The following is a 17,231-nucleotide window of genomic DNA, read 5'->3' as shown; positions in this document are numbered from 1 at the left end:
AGGATTTTGTATAAAGAAAAACGATAAAAAGATAAAGAGGGAAATAACAATAGTGATATTTAAGGGATAAATAAAATAATAATAATAAAAGTATAGTTTACACTTATATGTGTTATTTAGAACTTTAAGGAAAACCTCGTCCTGCATCCAAGCAATTAATTTTATTAAAATGTTTTCCTTACCATAATGCTAGTGCTTTTATTTTAACTTGTTAATATAAATATTTCATTATTATCATCTAATAAGAATTAAAAACTAATAGGTGGTGATTGAGTAGCATGTTTGCTCTTTTAATTAGCAATATTTGTAAATACCATGGAAAAGTACCCATTATTTTAAGAGGTAATTCATATCCCTATCCATTATTGCAAAATAACAAAAAGCCTCATCATTATTAATTTAGCCTATAGATTTAAAATTCATATTTCTTGTCCTGGCCAGTGTGGCTCAGCAGATTGAGTGTGAACCAAAGGGTCGCTGGTTCAATTCCCAGTCAGGGTGTGTGCCTGGGTGGCGGTCCACAACCCAACTCGGGGTGTGTGAGAGGCAACCACACATTGATGTTTCTCTCCCTCTTTCTCCCTTCCTTCCCCTCTCTCTAAATATAAATAAATACACATCTTTAAAAAATTTAAAAATAAAATTCCTAAATTTGATCTCTTGATGCCAGAAACTATTTTTCTTTTCTGAATAAAATTTTATTTCAAGTAATATACATAATGATGGAATATGTTTTAAAATTTTTTATGGGCTCTACCTATTTATTTATCATCTACCCATCTTTCTACCCATATCTTTAAAACTTTCCCTATATCTGGAAGACATTTACACTGTTTAAGTGACTTGTTGAATGACCTAAGGAAAGAAGAGTTCTCATTCTTGTCATACCAGAATATTGATTTATTTGTTTGTTTCTTAACTATAAGGATGCAGCATTAACTATGCAAACTGTAGCATAATCAGATTAGCTTGAAATTCACTAGATGTAATCATGGACCATATATCTCAATTAATCTTCCAGGCTGTGGCTAATCACATTGCCACCAGGTAGGATCACACAACTCATAGATCCAGGGTTATTAAAATCCATTTTTCATGTTAAGAGCCATGTGGTTGAGATTAGTTCCCAAGTAGTAATGCACCTGCCATAAATTCCTCCTCACTGTCACTTTCTGAAATACTGCTCTGTGGGAAGATGAAAACTCCATGATGTGCATTCAGAGCCAGTTTAGAGTCATTTTTTTTTCCTGTTGGTCAAGTAAAATGTATCTTTACCCCTCACTGATTTTAAATGCACTGTAGAACATAAATGGTATTTAAACATCTTGTGTGAAATGTGATAAAGGCTGAAGTGACAGGGTATCTTTTAGAGTGTAAGTATTTTTTCTTTGACTATACTAAACAAACCTAAACAAAAATAATAATGAAGGATTACAACTTCAAAAAATCATTGCTATTTGAGTATGTAAATTAATTTTCCTCCCAAGATTATTAAAAATTAAAGACTTCTGAATAATCTACACATTTAGTTGTACATGCATTCTAAATGAAAATTAAATAAACTAGAGTGAAGATAATAATGAACTAAGAATCAAAACACCCAGGTCTTAGCCTTGGTTGTGTTGTAAAGTGAATAATTTATAGCTAGTCACATAGTCTCTGTTTTTCATAAGACTGGTGTAAAATTACATTTGCCTTTGTTTTCTTCAATTGGAAGGCTAAACATGTGGAAGAAAATGAAGAAGCAAGCTCAAACATTATTAACTTGAGTGTGAGATATGTCTATGTGAGAGATACCAAGAAACATTTCTGTCCTTGTTGAAACATAGTGTTCCCCTGTGACCTCTCAGTACTCTCACCTACCACATTCTGTATCAGAGTGTTTACGTGGTAATAGTAAAGAAGGTTTAGGAATGTCCGCATTTTGCCCAACATGGGATACCTAACTTTTGTCTTTATTAATAAAATGATGGCATATATAAATGATTTAAAAGATGTAGAGAACTTCCATAAGTGCTTCAAGAGAATCCTTCAAATGTGTGCCCCAAATAGGTCTAGAGTTGTGATTAATATACTTGGTTTCTTACCAAATCTTTTTGTACCCTTTTTTTACAGAAGTTTAATATGGAAGTGAGCAACCTTCAAAGGGCTAACTTTAAATGCTGGAGAATAAATTATGACTTAAACCATTGTCCTTGATGATAAAGTATAGAGAGATTTTCCCTGGCTTGGTATGAAATTTGTATCTTTCCCTACTGCATGAAATACAGAGAAAAGTTTACAGCTGTGAAAAATGGATACTGCTGTACAACTTTAGCCTTCAGACCTATTAAGAAAATAAATGGTAAGCCTTGCTATTGAGTTAGTATAGTTTACACATGCACATACATAGAGATATCTTCACTCATTTCCCTGTTTAATAATTTAAATATTTAAATATGTGCATTTGACATTTGCATGACACATACAGACTTATCCATAACATAAGTAATGTCACAGTCAATGAACTTTAAACTGGAAGATTAAAAGAGTAAAGCAAACAAAAATATAAAAGTTGACAGTTACTTTAAGGTTTTTTATACATATTGTTGATAAGATGCTTTCAAAGTTATAATTAGATATCAGAAAGAAACAAACCTCTGATTTGTTAGGGATTAAACTTTGCCAAGCAATCAAATATGACTAAATATTACATCATCTTTCTTCACTTTTCTTCTCAAATCACTTTTCTTTCCCACTGCTTGGTGAATGAATTTCTATGTGTGGCTAAAGAAAGAAGTGTCACAGCTTCCCTTCTACCATTGTCCCCAACATTCTTGCAATTAATGGGACTAAAGAACTTGGTCATTTTGACTAATTCCACTCTTTTCTTTTATTCAAAGTCATAAGTTCTGTCAAACCTGGGTTATCACCTAAATTTGTCGCTTCTGTCTCTTCTTACTATCCTGTTCAAAACATACAGTTTAGAATTTGCTCTCAGTCTGATTATGGCGAGAGCCTCCTACTCTTTCTGCATCCCATCCTCCCTTATTCAGATCCACCCTGCTCACACTCCTACTTGTAGTGGTTTTCAGACACAAACAATGCTATGGATTCTTGCCATCCCTTTCTGTTTAAAACCCTTCCATGGCTTCTAAATGTTTCTACAGATAATATGCAAATTACTTATTTAGGTAATCTTATTAGCCACATCTTCTATTTTTTCAGAGATAAGCTTGATATTCTAACTGTAACATTCTGTTTACAAAGAATTCTTTTACGTATTTTACTATTTATTTTAACTAGGATTCCCAACTAGCCTAGGTTCTTGTAGCTAAATTGGCTGTTCATCAGAATTCCTTAAGACGTTTGTTAAACACACAGAATATCAAGATAGCTGGGAATCTGGTTTCAATAATTGTCTAAAGAAATTCAGGAATCACAAGACTAGATAATCTTTTATCTTTTTACAAACTCTATCAATTCTTCTTAACCTAACAAACATTCCCACCCCCTCCCCAGGAAGCCTTTGCTAATCCCATGGAATTTCAGGGTCACTTAACAAATTGTTTAGATCTCTAAGAATTAAAAGATCAGAGATTGAAACTAATGTTAGTTGGATATCATATTCCATAATCTTTTTTAATGAATATAAATTACCTTCTTATGCATATAAACTGGATTTCAACCTGATATTAGTGTTTGGACCAAAAGGTAATGAAATATAATACCCCCTTTGATGTTCTGAAATTTTCATCCCTCTGACCTCCTAATTTTTACAGTTTGCTCTAAGAATATTTGCTTTTTAGAAATATCATACTCCTACTTTTATTATTCAATTTCATTTTCTTTTGACTCCTCTCTACTTTCAGAGTCAAATTCCGAAAAGGAATTACTAGTCTATAAATTAGTCTTGTCAGTGGGTTTCTGTAATCCCATATCTTTAAATTTGGGAGACTCTACAGAAATTCGGTATAAGTGTTGATGCTTTTAAAACTTTTATGGGAGAAAATGTAAGAATGATTTGTAATATCATAGAGAAGATGTCAACTGAGATTTTCTTTTATGAAAAAATCTGCTCACTTACCTAGAGGTATTTAAATTAAATGTAATATGATTTAGTGGAATGAGCTCAATGCATCTGGGTTTGATACCCATCTAACCAGATGATAATATACTTGGGCAAATTACTTAATCGCTTTCAGTCAAATATTTTTATCTGTGAATACAAGTGATATATAAACTGTGTTGTAAAACTTGACAACATATGTAAAGCATCCTGTACAATAGTAGCTTCTTTAAAATGATGGTTATTGTTACTTAGATGAGAACTCAACTTCTGCTCTTCATAGTTGCAATGATTTAAATCTAGTAACTTTTCATGAGCTTCTGGCAGAGCATTTCTAAGCCCTTCCCACGATGCCACAGTACCCATTACATAATGGAAATTAAAGTCTCTAGAATTGGGTTTGATTTCAGGTCTATCATTTTTCAGCTGTTATTACCCAGAGAAATTTTCTTTATCTCTCTAAATTTTAGGGTTTTTTTTTTCCTTCTGTAAATTAATGATAATATATCTTCACAGGATTGTAAGAAGGGTTAAATTAAGTATGTGAAAAGGGCCTAGAACAAATCTTAATGTAACTTAAATCTACAAACACGAATATATGTTTCATGATTGTAATGGTAATGGATTTTAATTTTTGCTAGTCCTGATTTTACTGCATCCAGTATATGATTTGTTTTCAAGAATTGAAAATTTAGAACTTACTTTTTTTTTCTGTAAAACAGAAATTTACAAACACATAGCACTTACCATGTGCCTGGCACTATGAATATATTTTACAAATATCAAATCATTTAAAACCTAAAAGAACTCTATGAGCAAACGTAAAACTTTACAACCATTTTATCAATGAGGAATTTGAAGCAGAGAGAGGTTGAGTAACTTGCCCGAGGTCAATCAGCTGGCAAGTGGCAGAACTGGAACTTGAACCCATGATGTTTCAGTCAGCTTGCATTAATGTTTCGATGACTTGCCCAGCTAGACCGTAGCAATTTTCCAGCCCGGGACTGTGATGATTAAATATTTCCCATAAAACTTTGTCTAGCAAAGGAGTCTCCCCATTCAGAGAGTTAAAGGAGCAAGAAATTTTGAATGATTGACTTTTTGATCTATGAATTAACTAAAGAAGACCATGCATTGGGATACTTTATTTGTAAAAATTACCCCTAGGACTGTGATGAAAATGTTGTTCTTAATAAAATGTCTTTATCTGAATGTACATGACATCCGGATACACACATTAAAAAAAAAAATCACTCACTCAACCACTACATGATTGCCAGTAAGATTGTTTTAAGAAAAGTGAACAATATCCCAGAAAATTAGGTTAAATAATGCCAGATTTTGCCCTAAATTTTTCAGTGGACCTTTATATTAAGTTTTAGTGTGTTTATTTCATGTACCCAAATTTTAAATATTTAAATTATTCAAGAATTATGTAAACACTCTCTATGTGCAAGTCCATGTAATTACATTTATAAAAATAAAGACAGACAAACATACATACACATGTGCATAATTGTATATATAAATTTCATCAGAAAAATAGGTAGGTTTCTGGAACGTAGTTTGTAAATTGAACATTTTGAAATTGGGAAATATTTCAGTTAAACCAGGATAATTGCATATTAACAAATTTTAATAAGCAAATAATGATTTTATGTTTGGGGTAAATCCTAATGGAAATTTTAAAAGGACTTTTTAAGGTGTATAACACATCAATGAGTTTGGGTTAGTTCGATTTTTATTAAGGGAAGGATATTGAAGTGAATTCATGCCTTTCGGGTTTTTTGAATAGGCAAGTTATTAGAGAAGAGTCCTTAGGTGTAGAGTTATATATTAGAAAAAGATCTAACAGAAATTGACTCCTAGAAAGTTTTCTTGATGTTTAGTTTACAACTATATCAGTGAGAAAAGTTCATTTTGGATTTCTGCAATTGCTGTATCATTAAACAGTTCATTTTCTTCCTTCTTCTTCCAGAGATGTTTCATCTCATATTCTACATTTATTGCACTACTAGTATTTGTTATTGTTCTAACGACAAAGAACATACTTCGTAGGCCAAATTTGCTGGGTTTTATTCCTGAGCTAGATCATAAATGCAAGGAGCACTTCCCTGGCTGACATCTTACTCAGTAGCAAGAATCCCATGTTCACTCCTCTGCAGAGCCTTGCCCCTTTCATTCCTTTGGTCCCTGCTCTAACTATCAAGGATGAAAAACAAAACAAAACAAAAATAAAAATAAAAACAAAAACAAAAACAAAAAACTTCCTACACATTTGTCTCTATTCACTATCATAAAACTATCACAGCCACACTGCTTTATAAGGAAGGAAGAGAGAGAGAGAAGGAGAGAGGGAGAGAAAAGTTGTTTGCAAAAGTGTGTTGGAGAGGAAGGGAGGATGATGAGACTGAATAGCACATGAAAAGGGGCATTGCCTCTACCCCAGCCCCTGTTCTAGCTGCGGGTGTGAGAATGGACAACAATAGCCTACACAGCAAGTATGACACTCTTTCTAGGGCAACAATCACATACACTGGGGAATAAAATAATGCCAGAACAAGTTCATTATTAGGGGCTTAAGAAAATATTCCAAAATTAGAAAGAGTTCTGAATTTTTAAAGGAGGAATATAGTATGTTCAACAGAGGACAAGAGACAAAGGAAGACTTAATTTTGAATATGTAAAAAATCATTTAAAAGTACACTTTGTTTATAAATATATCTATTAAATATATTTGGAACACAACCAAAGGGTAAGTTGGAATTTAGAGTTGTTACATAAAATATAACATTGCTAGTTAAATTGGAATTTCATATGGATGATTTTTTTTTACTATTCATATGTTCCATATATTGCATTTGACATATGAAAATCTTTTATTTATTATTAAATATGGTAATCCTAGTTGGATATATTCTCTGTAATTCTAAAACTCTCAGTGAGGTCTTACAAACCATTTTTAATTCTTATTTCATCTTATAAACTTGATTTAAAAAATAAACTTTTATTAGACTTTTGTAGAAAAAAAGGTAATATTGACCAGAGTAACTCTATAGAGATTGATGATATTGATGAATCTATTTTTTGGCTTTTTATAATTCCTGTAGTATATTCTTCTTTTCAAAAAATGTAACATGTACATGAAACAAAGTAGATTTTTGATAAGTATATTGTTATTACATGGCCCAAAACCAGCTATAACTTCTAACCTTTTCTTAGAATTCAGTGAAGTTAAAATAAAACAATTTTATTTTTATACAAGATATTATTGCAAAGTGAATATTCTGTTGTCTCTTATTTGTATTTTAAGAGGTACTTTTTGAGCCAATCCTTCATGTAAATTCTAGGCTGAGGTGAACTGCAGAACAAATTGTTGGATTGGAAATTACTTTCTGTATTATAAATGTGTATATACAAGGTCTGTCGGGGAAAAAAAGTCCTGCCATTGTTAATATAATGAGAACAGTTTGCATGAAATTGATTTGAAATAACCTAGCAGCCAAGGAGAGTGAACTGGAATGCACATGTATGAACAATGATGACTTCACTGTACTAGTCAGTGGGGGTGGTAGATGCCATTGAATAAGCATGTGTACTGTGTGGCCATTGCATTCAAAATGACTTAGCAAGTAGAGCAACGAATCTGCATTAAATTTTGCATTAAGCTTGAACATTCCTCTACAAAAACTATTCAGATGATTCAGAAGGTCACTGCTATGGGCAACTGGTGACTGGCAGCTTCATCACAACAATGTGCCCTCTTATGCATCTTATCTCGTGCAGAGATTTTTGGCAAAACATCAAATTACTCAGGCAACTCAGCACCCTTACAGCCCAGATTTGGTGCCCTGTGACTTCTGGCTTTTCCCAAACTAAAATCACCTTTGAAGAGGAAGGGATTTCAGACCATCAATGAGATTCAGGAAAATACAATGGGGTAGCTGACGGTGATGGGAGAACTGAGTGAGGTCCCAAGGCGCCTGCTTTGAAGGGGACTGAGGCCTCACTGTCTTAGGTATGTTTTTTGTATTTTGTATCTTCTTCGATAAATGTCTCCATTTTTCATATTACATGGCTAGATACCTTCTGGACAGACCTCATATGTCCACAGATAGAACTATGGAATCCAGTGTACTGTTAACTGTTAAGATTTCATCTCTTTCACTCAAGGGCATAAACTACACATTTCCAGAACTAGGAAAACAATTGAAATACTTGTACTTTGAGTTTGAATGCAGCCAAACCCAGGGCATTTTATTGTAGGAAGTAAGCAATTCGTTTTCTTCCTTCACTTAGAGAATGTGTCACTGAAAAAGGAATTCTTGCTGTCTGTGTACATGGTAAAGGAACAAAAGCTGGAGAATTGAATTATCTGCATAGCTGAGCAAAAAAATAGCTGTTCCGTGCTTGATATGAGTCAAATACCTTTAATGGAATACTTACATTTTCTGAACAGAATTAGGACCGGGCACGACATTGAAATTTCCTCTCAACACAGAATAACTTGTACTACAGATAACCCATAACTATGGGGACATACTTCCTTATAGTCTTAAAGACGTTAAAAATTAAGCATTATATCATCAATGTAAACATTGTACTTCTGAACTTCAAATATAATCATGGCACTAATACTACTAAGTCAATAAAATATATTTTAACATAGCTATAGAAAAATTATTACAGTAAATCATAGAGTCCTTGGCGGCAGTAGCTGTGTCTTATTTTACCAAAGGGAAGTATTACATTTCATTGCAGATTCTTTTTGTGTTCTACAGGTCACCTGTGCATACACACTCAGAAGAGAAAAAAGCAATCAGCATTTGCAACTAGCCTAGCATGGGTCTAATTTTTAATTTTTCCTGGTAGCTTATAGGGGAAATCTGTTTACTATGTACAATATTTAAAATCCTGAACAGAGCCATCTTCACCATCTGGAGCTCTACATTACAAAAGGAATCTACCTAGTGAAGCACAGTATCAGATTGTTTACTTTTATTCTTTTCTAGATAGGTAAGGAAAAAAGAAGTTAATATGAAGTGGTGGCCTTCCACGTGCTCTGTGCATTATGCTGGTTGTTTTACATACATTATTTTACTTACTCAAAAAAGAATATTTCTATTTTAAAGATAGGCACTATCATCCCATTTTACAGACAAAGAAATGGGAGCTTAAGTAGTGAATAAGCCAAAGTGCCAAAGTCACACCAAAGGAATAATGACATTCAAGCCGAAAGCCAAGTACCATTTAATTCATAAGTCTCATGTTCACTGTATTCAGCCTAATTGAGAGGAGATGATCATTTTTGATGGAAATATAATTATACATACTATTGATGGAGCAAACCATTTAGTCTGGTTGACCTACAGCTCATGTAAGAGCCACCTTCAAGCTGCTCACTCCTCGAGGTTGTTTTGGGGAGTGATAGGAACTGATGACAGTGGTGAAGAGGAAGGGTTGTGGAATCTGAAAGCTGACATTTAAATCCAGGCCCTCCCATTAATCAATCTCTTTCTGCCTTCTTTTTCTCACCTTTAAAATGGAGATAATATTACATAATTTAGTTTGTTATTAGGAATGAATGAGGTAATATAAAGCTCTTAGAATGATTCCTGACATATAGTAATTGTTCAATAAATATTAACTAATTTATTTGCATGGGAAATTTTATTCTGCAACCTCAGAGAGAAAGAAAAAGTTTTGCAGAGAGAGGAACCTGAATAAAATAAAATGATCCCTGGGGTTTATGATTAGATGGTGAAGGCCAGCGTTTGGAAAAGGCGATGGTGTGCTTGCTTGCCTGTTTGTTTTTGAGACTTTATGTAAAATCAGCAGGAGAATCCTTCTATATCTAGCCGCCAGAAGCAAAGGCAGCGTGAAGGCACCAAGAGATAGAATGGTCAATGGCTTTTTACAGTAGTGCAGATGGGAGGCCATTTCAACATTTATCAGGTCTTGTATGTTGTCCAGGGGAGCCAGTGCAAGAAAAAAACTGGTGGACCCCAAAGTTTGATTTATACCTGTATAGTTTTAAGAGCCTTATTGCATACTCTCTTAAACATCTGAGGAGACTTTGTGAGGATGGATGAATGAACGAAAGGCCACAGCAAGAATTTCAGGTATCAGTTGTAACATGCTATAAAATGGCATCTTTATATTGGGAAAATTTAAAGATACTGACAGATTTTAATATTTACATCACACATATACATATATTTGTATAGATGATATACTTGTATCATGATCTCTTTATTTTGTCCCACCCCCTAATATAAAATTAATGCCTAGTGGGTTGGGAAAGTAGATTTTATCAAGCAAATACAGTCATACCTCAATACTCGTTGGCTTCAGAAGATGTCAAACCTGTTACTCATCACATCTGATGAGGAAAAAAAAGTTTCGGCACTCAGTGCTTGCTCAGCACTTGTCACACTTGCTAAAACTTGTATGAGTCACAAGACTCATACCCCACAAGAGAAAGTGGTTCATTGTTCCGTACTTGGTTGTTTCGGCACTTGTCACCAGTTCCAGAACCAATTAACAATGGATACTGAGATATCCCTGTATGTATTGAAATGATAGAACCATTGACTTCCAAAGTTTATTTTTTGTTATTAGAAATAAAGGGAAAAAATAAATTGTTAACACAAGCACAGGTATTCATTTCTTAACCATTATAACATATTTTGTTTCTATATGTGGTTTTCATCATCTAATTAAAAAATATGTGTTGTTTTGAAGATTTTCATTAGCAATATGGCCCTGAGGAGATATGTAAGCATTTATACTCGGTATCTTAGAATTTAACATTATATTGCAATCACTAAAACTTTATTTTATTTATTTTTTTGTCCTTTCAATTGTGTACTCTCTTGGATCAGCCACTATTTTGTTTATCCTTTGTGAGCCTGTAACAATCCCTTGTGGAACAGAATGTCCATATAAATTATTTTAAAATATTATTAAATGATTGAGACAGTATCCAATTTTCTGCCAGTTTTTACTAGACTTTACTATGGTATTTTAATCTGATGACTGCTCTCTCTTTTGAAAATTCTCTTCACCCTGGAAGCTTACTGTGGTTTCCAGAATATTCTGGCTTCTCATCTCCTGTACCTCTGTCATTCCCCCTCAATATCCAGACTTCACCTTCCTCTGTCTCCATGCAGACCCTTGTCTGGATGCTGGGCATGTATCACCTGCCTTCGCTTCCAAGCTGCTCCCATGCAAGTCTCACAGAGCACTTTGCCTCACGCATCCTGCTGGACTCGCCAGCTTCAACCTCTTTCTTATATCTTTCATCTCTAACTTAGAGATTGTAATACACCTCATACCGTCAGCATTCACAGAATTAATACTGCAACCAATAAGAGAAGGACTAGAACTCAATATTTTTAGAAATTTTGTTTTAAATAGTTTTGGCTCCTAACTCTAAACTGAAATGTATATCCCAAGAATATATTAGGCGAATGACTTAAATTGTGTTTTGGATGTTCATTCATTCAACAACTTAAAAAAAAATTCATGTTCAAGTATTGTTCTAAATTCAGCTGTGTTGGAGAAAATAGAAGAAATGTTAAGATGTATTTCCATTTTTAGGAAGCATATCATAAGAGCGACTAAGTGAATCAACTATGCTTTCATTTCTGTACTTTTTTAAAAGTCTAGTAGCACTGGTGAAATTATAATTGAGCATCCCTGTTCCATTTGTTTTTTCCTTTGTCTAGTATTGGAACCCACAAACTGTTCATCTGAATTTGCTTTTTTTAGACACCATGCCAATTACTTTTATGTCATTTTGTAATAAGAACTGCTTTAATCTTTACTATCTGTAGTTTTATTTTTTAACCTATCTATGTCTATTAAGCTTTTTAGAGTAAGAGTAAATCCAAAGTTGTCACTATTCTTTTGAATATAGAAGATCAAAGGAAATACTGGTATGCATTATAGATTAGTAATAATTATACACATTGTTTATTTTTAACTATTTAAAATAGCATAATAAATTTGCAGAAGACCTGTATCTGCTTATAAAAATGTAGGAATGTTTCTGCTAGAGATTATGGGAGTGTACTACAAATTCAATGTTCTTAGAAATTTAAAAAAAGTTATGGGGGAAAAATGGAGACAACTGTACTTGAACAACAATTACAAAATAAAAAATATGAGTATAGTTTTGCCATTTTGTCTTTTAGATGGAAGGAAAAGAGGAATGTTTTTAAAGTTTTCTGTTTTTTCTTTTAATTTTTTTAATTAAACAGGTGTTTGGAAATAAACTTTTTAAATTAACACTTTTAAAGCAACATTTGTTCACTTACATGCATGTAAATCAGAGGTAACATATGGATGTATCTGCAATATGGTTTCCAAATATGAGTGATAACAAGATGATAGAAAAATGTTAACACCAAAATCCAGGTATTCCTCAACTGTGTATACAGGGGAAAATGTTATAATTTACATAGTGCATAAGTACTTTAAATATTATTTTTAAGTAAATACTTCTAGAAAATGTTTGAAATGATCCTGAAATTTGAACACTTTACTAGTCAAAGAAGATTATAGTTGAAATAACTGTTTGAGTTACATGGATTCAATTCATCCATGACCAATCAATACTCAGGACCAACCTAGAATCTTCACTACCTTGTTCTGCTATCCCTCAATGCCCCTTCTTATGTTTTCTTTTGTGAATTTTATTAATTCTTTAATCCTGAAATGCCAAACTTTGTTAAAGAATATCATGTAACTCTATTAATGGGCCTCCATTTGGTCATGCCAGAAAATCATCTTCGGGCATCGTCATGCCCTTTTAGGAGTCATTTTATTTATTTCCTGCTAATGACCTCATTGTCTTCATTGTTCTTTTAAGCCTTTTCCATTGTCTTCTATTTCTCTTCATTAATTTACTTATTTATCCCTTGCTGGTTTAGCTAAGTGGATTAAGCACAAGATTCCCAGTCAAGACACATGCCTGGGTTGCAGGCCAGGTCCCCAGTAGTGGGCATGTGAGGGGCAACCACACACTGTTTCTCTCCCTCCCTTTCTCCTTCCCCTCCCTTCTCTCTAAAACTAAATAAATTTTTAAATGACTTATTTAATCAATAAATATTTATTAAATCATCATGTGTCAGGCATTGTTCTAGCTATGGCAGAAAATAACACAAAAGATAAATGTAACCCTTACCTAGCAGGGGGGGCACCATGACCACGCAGGCGGTTTTCCCCGGGTGAGGTTTATCCGCTGCACGCTGCATGCGCTGACACCTGTGATTGCCCAACGGTGGGAAATTCCACTGGACAATTTGTGGTAGGGGGCAGCTGCGTTCCCACTCTCCCCTGAAAAAAAATACAGTAATGCACTTTTTTGACAAACTAATTGGTTCATAATATACATTGTTAAATTCTAAATTTGTCCTAGCATAAGTGTAACAGATCCTGTTCTCAGAGATTCTGATCTGGGAGAGGATCCAGGATGTTTAAAAGTATTCCTCAGTTGTTCTGATACACAGGTGGTTTGGGGACCAAATATAGATGAGAAGTGCATGTTTGAAACTTGAAAGAGAAATTCGGGAAACGAGGGCTTGGAGATGCTTCCCGTGGCTGGATGAGAATGTGTGAAGCTAAGAGAGAAAGCGCAAAGGGAAAAAAGAGTACAAGTCTGCAGCACATCTTTGACCTGGACACAGGTTTGAGAGCAACGAGGTGTAAGGATGGTCTTCTGTAGCACCAGATACGATAGAGAGTTGGCGCATGATTAAAAATAATTGCAATTGTATTCACTGTGATCTTGCTATGTACCAAACACTGTGCTAAATGTCACAAACTTTGACATGTTCAATTAATTTTTAATTTATTTTTTCTTAAAATATAGTTAAACATACAATATATTGTTTCAGGTGTAAAAATAGAGATTCAACATTTATATACCTTATGATGTGATCACATGATGTCTGACCTGTTATTATAGTTATTACAATACTAAGTTGTGCTTATAACAACTATTACAATATTAGTGACTGTATTTCTTATACTATATGTAACACACTCATGACATTTTTTTTTATTTTATAAAATAAATGTCATGGGTGCGTTATTTTTTTCACCAATCCCTCACCTTTCTCCTCTCTGGCAATCATTAGTTTGTTCTCTGTATCTATGAATCAGTTTTTTTTTCTTGTTGATTCTACATACAAATGAAATCATATGGTATTTGTCTCTATATATTTTGGATATTAACCCCTCATTGGATGTGCATTGGCAAATATCTTCTTCGGCTCATTAGGTTGTCTTTTCATTTTGTTAATGGTTTCCCTCACTGTGCAAATCATTTTAGGTCTATTCAGTTCCATGTGTTTATTTTTTTGTTTCCTCTGCCCAAGGAACATATCCAAAAACTATTGCTAAGAGCTAAGTCCAAGACTCTTCTGCCTATGTTCTCTTCTAGGAGTTTTATGGCTTCAGGTCTTATACTCAAGTCTTTAATCCATTTTGAGTCTATTCTTGCGTACGGTGTAAGAGAGTGGTCTAGTTTCAGTTTTTGCATGTATCTGTCCAGTTTTCTCAGCACCGTTTATTGAAAAGATTGTCTTTAATGCACTGTACAGTCTTGCCTCTTTGTCATAGATTAATCGGCCAAATAGGCTGGGTTACATTGATCTATGTGTGCCTGTTTTCTGTGCCAGCACCGCGATGTTTCCATTGCTATAGGCTTGTAATATAGTTTGATATCAGGTAGTGTGATACTTCCAACTTCGTTCTTCTTTCTCAAGATATCTTTGGCTACTTGGGATTTTTACAGTTTCATGTTAACAATGGACAGCCCTCAGTCCTCCTTCAGAAGGAATTGCTGTATATGTAGGTGTATATTTGGTGTGTCTATGGGAGTAGGTAAGTTCAAGGTCTTTCTATAGTACCACTGTGGACCTGCTTCCCTAGCATGTTCAATTCTACAACAGTTATCTAGGCCATTAATCTTCATGTGCATTATTAATAACTTGCCCAAAGTCTACAGTGTAAAGATGAGAATTCAACCCTTTATCTGCTACATTGTCATTGTAATGGTTATTTGAATGTCATTCCCCTCAAGCATTTTAACCCATAATGGAAAATGTATAGATTTGTACCCAAGGAAAAAAGAAGTGATTGATAGAGTTAAGTTTCAAGGAAAAGAGTAGGGAATGGTATTAAAATCACAGAACTGAATTTCATTTAAGAAAGTTACTGTTTCCTAAAGAGCTTGTGTGAGGATATACTGGAAATGTTTGTAGAAATGCATTTGAGAAGGCTCAATGTATACAAGTGTAAAATATGATTCTTATTGTATAGCAAAGATGGAGAGGAAAGAAAGTATAAAGATGAAGCAACTTTTTGAGGCAAAGGACTAGACATTTAAGGAAGTTGTAATTAACCCTAATATTTGTAATGTATGAGGAACAGTAAAGGTGCTGATGCAGCTTTGGCCAGAAAACTCTGGGTAACCTTAGTGAGACCTTACCCTTCACTGCACCCACATTTCTCAGACTTTCACTTCTACCTCCTCATACATATGAACCTGGAGACTAGCAGAATTCCCAAACATCCATCATTATCCCATTCTGATCCCCATGTGGATTTTTATTCCTTTTCACTGAATTTACTGGGGTGACACTAGTTAACAAAATTATACAGGTTTGAGGTGCACAACCCTACAACACACCATCTGTACACTGTGTTGTGTGTGCAGCACATCACGTGTCCCTCTATCACCATTTGTCTCCCCCATACCCTCCTCCACCTCCACATGCCTGCAATCACCACACCGTCAGCCGTACCCATGTTTAACCCCCCACCTAGCCCCCCAAGCCCCTGCCCCAACACCTGTCAGCCTGCTGTCTGAGTTTGTCTCTATTTTGCTTGTCAGTTGATTTTTATATCATTTTTAAAATCTGGTCTTATTTCTCACCTCTCACACTCCTGAAACCCTTTCACCTCTCACAGTCAAGGTCAGCAACAAACCCTCTGAAGCTTGAGCCTCTTCTCTCAGTATTCCCTCCAATGTGATGCCCTAATTGAACCCTGGTACTCTCTTAAGCACACATTTTTTTTTTCTCTGAAGCCCTCAATCTTTTCATTTTTACGATCACTCTCATTATTACATTATTAACATTCCTGCCTTATTCTGTAAGTGAAGCAGCCCCTCTAAATATGCTACAGTGATGAAAGAAATGTGCCTTTTATGTCTTGCATGTTTTAGACTGTTTTTTCTTCCTGCCTCTTGAAAAAAAAAATTTCAGACAACACCACCCATGACTATTTAGTACAGTCAGTTTCCAATTCCCCATTCATTCCCCTCATATGCTAAAGATTTAAGCTGCTTGTTCACTGTATTTTTTCCCAATACACTCTTGTCCTAACTCTTAGTGATGTCAATATCCACACACTACTCTTTCTAACATCCAGCCCTACTAGCACTCTCTTGTTCTCTCTTTTAATCATCTTGCCCTTCAAAATTTCTCAGATACCTATTCTCATTGCCATGTAATAGATGTCATTACCAAAAGCCGTAATCACTTTCTAACCACACTCTTTTTTTTCCCAAATCACACACTGTAGTGTTTCAATTTCAACAATATTTCTTCCACTGGAATCTATAGCCTATTGTTCCTAACACTTTTTCCCTGCCCATCATTATTTTCATGCCCTCAGTGTCTTCCTTACTTAGGAATGCCATGAGTCATCATATAATTGGTCTCCCTTGAATATACCTCAGTTCCCTTCCCCTTGTGTGCTTTTATTATAGATCCTACCCTGGAAAAAACTGCACACTGGCCAACATCCTCTATCCCATGCTTCCACCTGAACAGACAAACATGGCTGGAGGAAAAAGTAGAAGCATGCTGTTTGGTCCCAGTGAACCCCAACCTTATCTGGCCTGTCAGTTCTTCCAGGCAAGCACACTGTTTCCCCCTAGTCATTTTCCTCTCCCATTCGCCTGGATGATCATTGTATAGCTTCTCATCTGTAACCCGCCCTCCAACTTCTCTATTCCCATCCTCACTCACAGCTGGTAACTTTGCTTTCCATTTCCCTGATAAAATAAAAACACAAGAATATTTCCATTAGCTTTCACCACCACATGTACCCTGCATTTATGCCCCATTTTTTCACAGCACTGCCTCCATCTAATATGCTGTATTCC

The 17,231-nt window shown here is 34.6% G+C and overlaps 1 protein-coding gene and 1 non-coding gene across 2 annotated transcripts in view; both read left to right on the top strand.

Annotated features, from left to right (window-relative positions):
• Nucleotides 1-17,231, top strand: part of CNTN5 (contactin 5) — a 1,123,225-nt gene that overhangs the window by 581,687 nt on the left and 524,307 nt on the right. The gene's annotated exons all lie outside the window — the stretch shown is intronic.
• Nucleotides 13,231-13,393, top strand: LOC112317569 (U1 spliceosomal RNA). The gene has a single exon (XR_002976127.2). It is a non-coding gene; the product is annotated as a U1 spliceosomal RNA (small nuclear RNA).

The sequence above is a fragment of the Desmodus rotundus genome, chromosome 5 (assembly GCF_022682495.2).
Source record: "Desmodus rotundus isolate HL8 chromosome 5, HLdesRot8A.1, whole genome shotgun sequence".
Lineage (NCBI taxonomy): Eukaryota > Metazoa > Chordata > Mammalia > Chiroptera > Phyllostomidae > Desmodus > Desmodus rotundus.
Note: the sequence above shows the minus strand (reverse complement) of the source record. Positions and strands in the feature narration are given on the sequence as shown.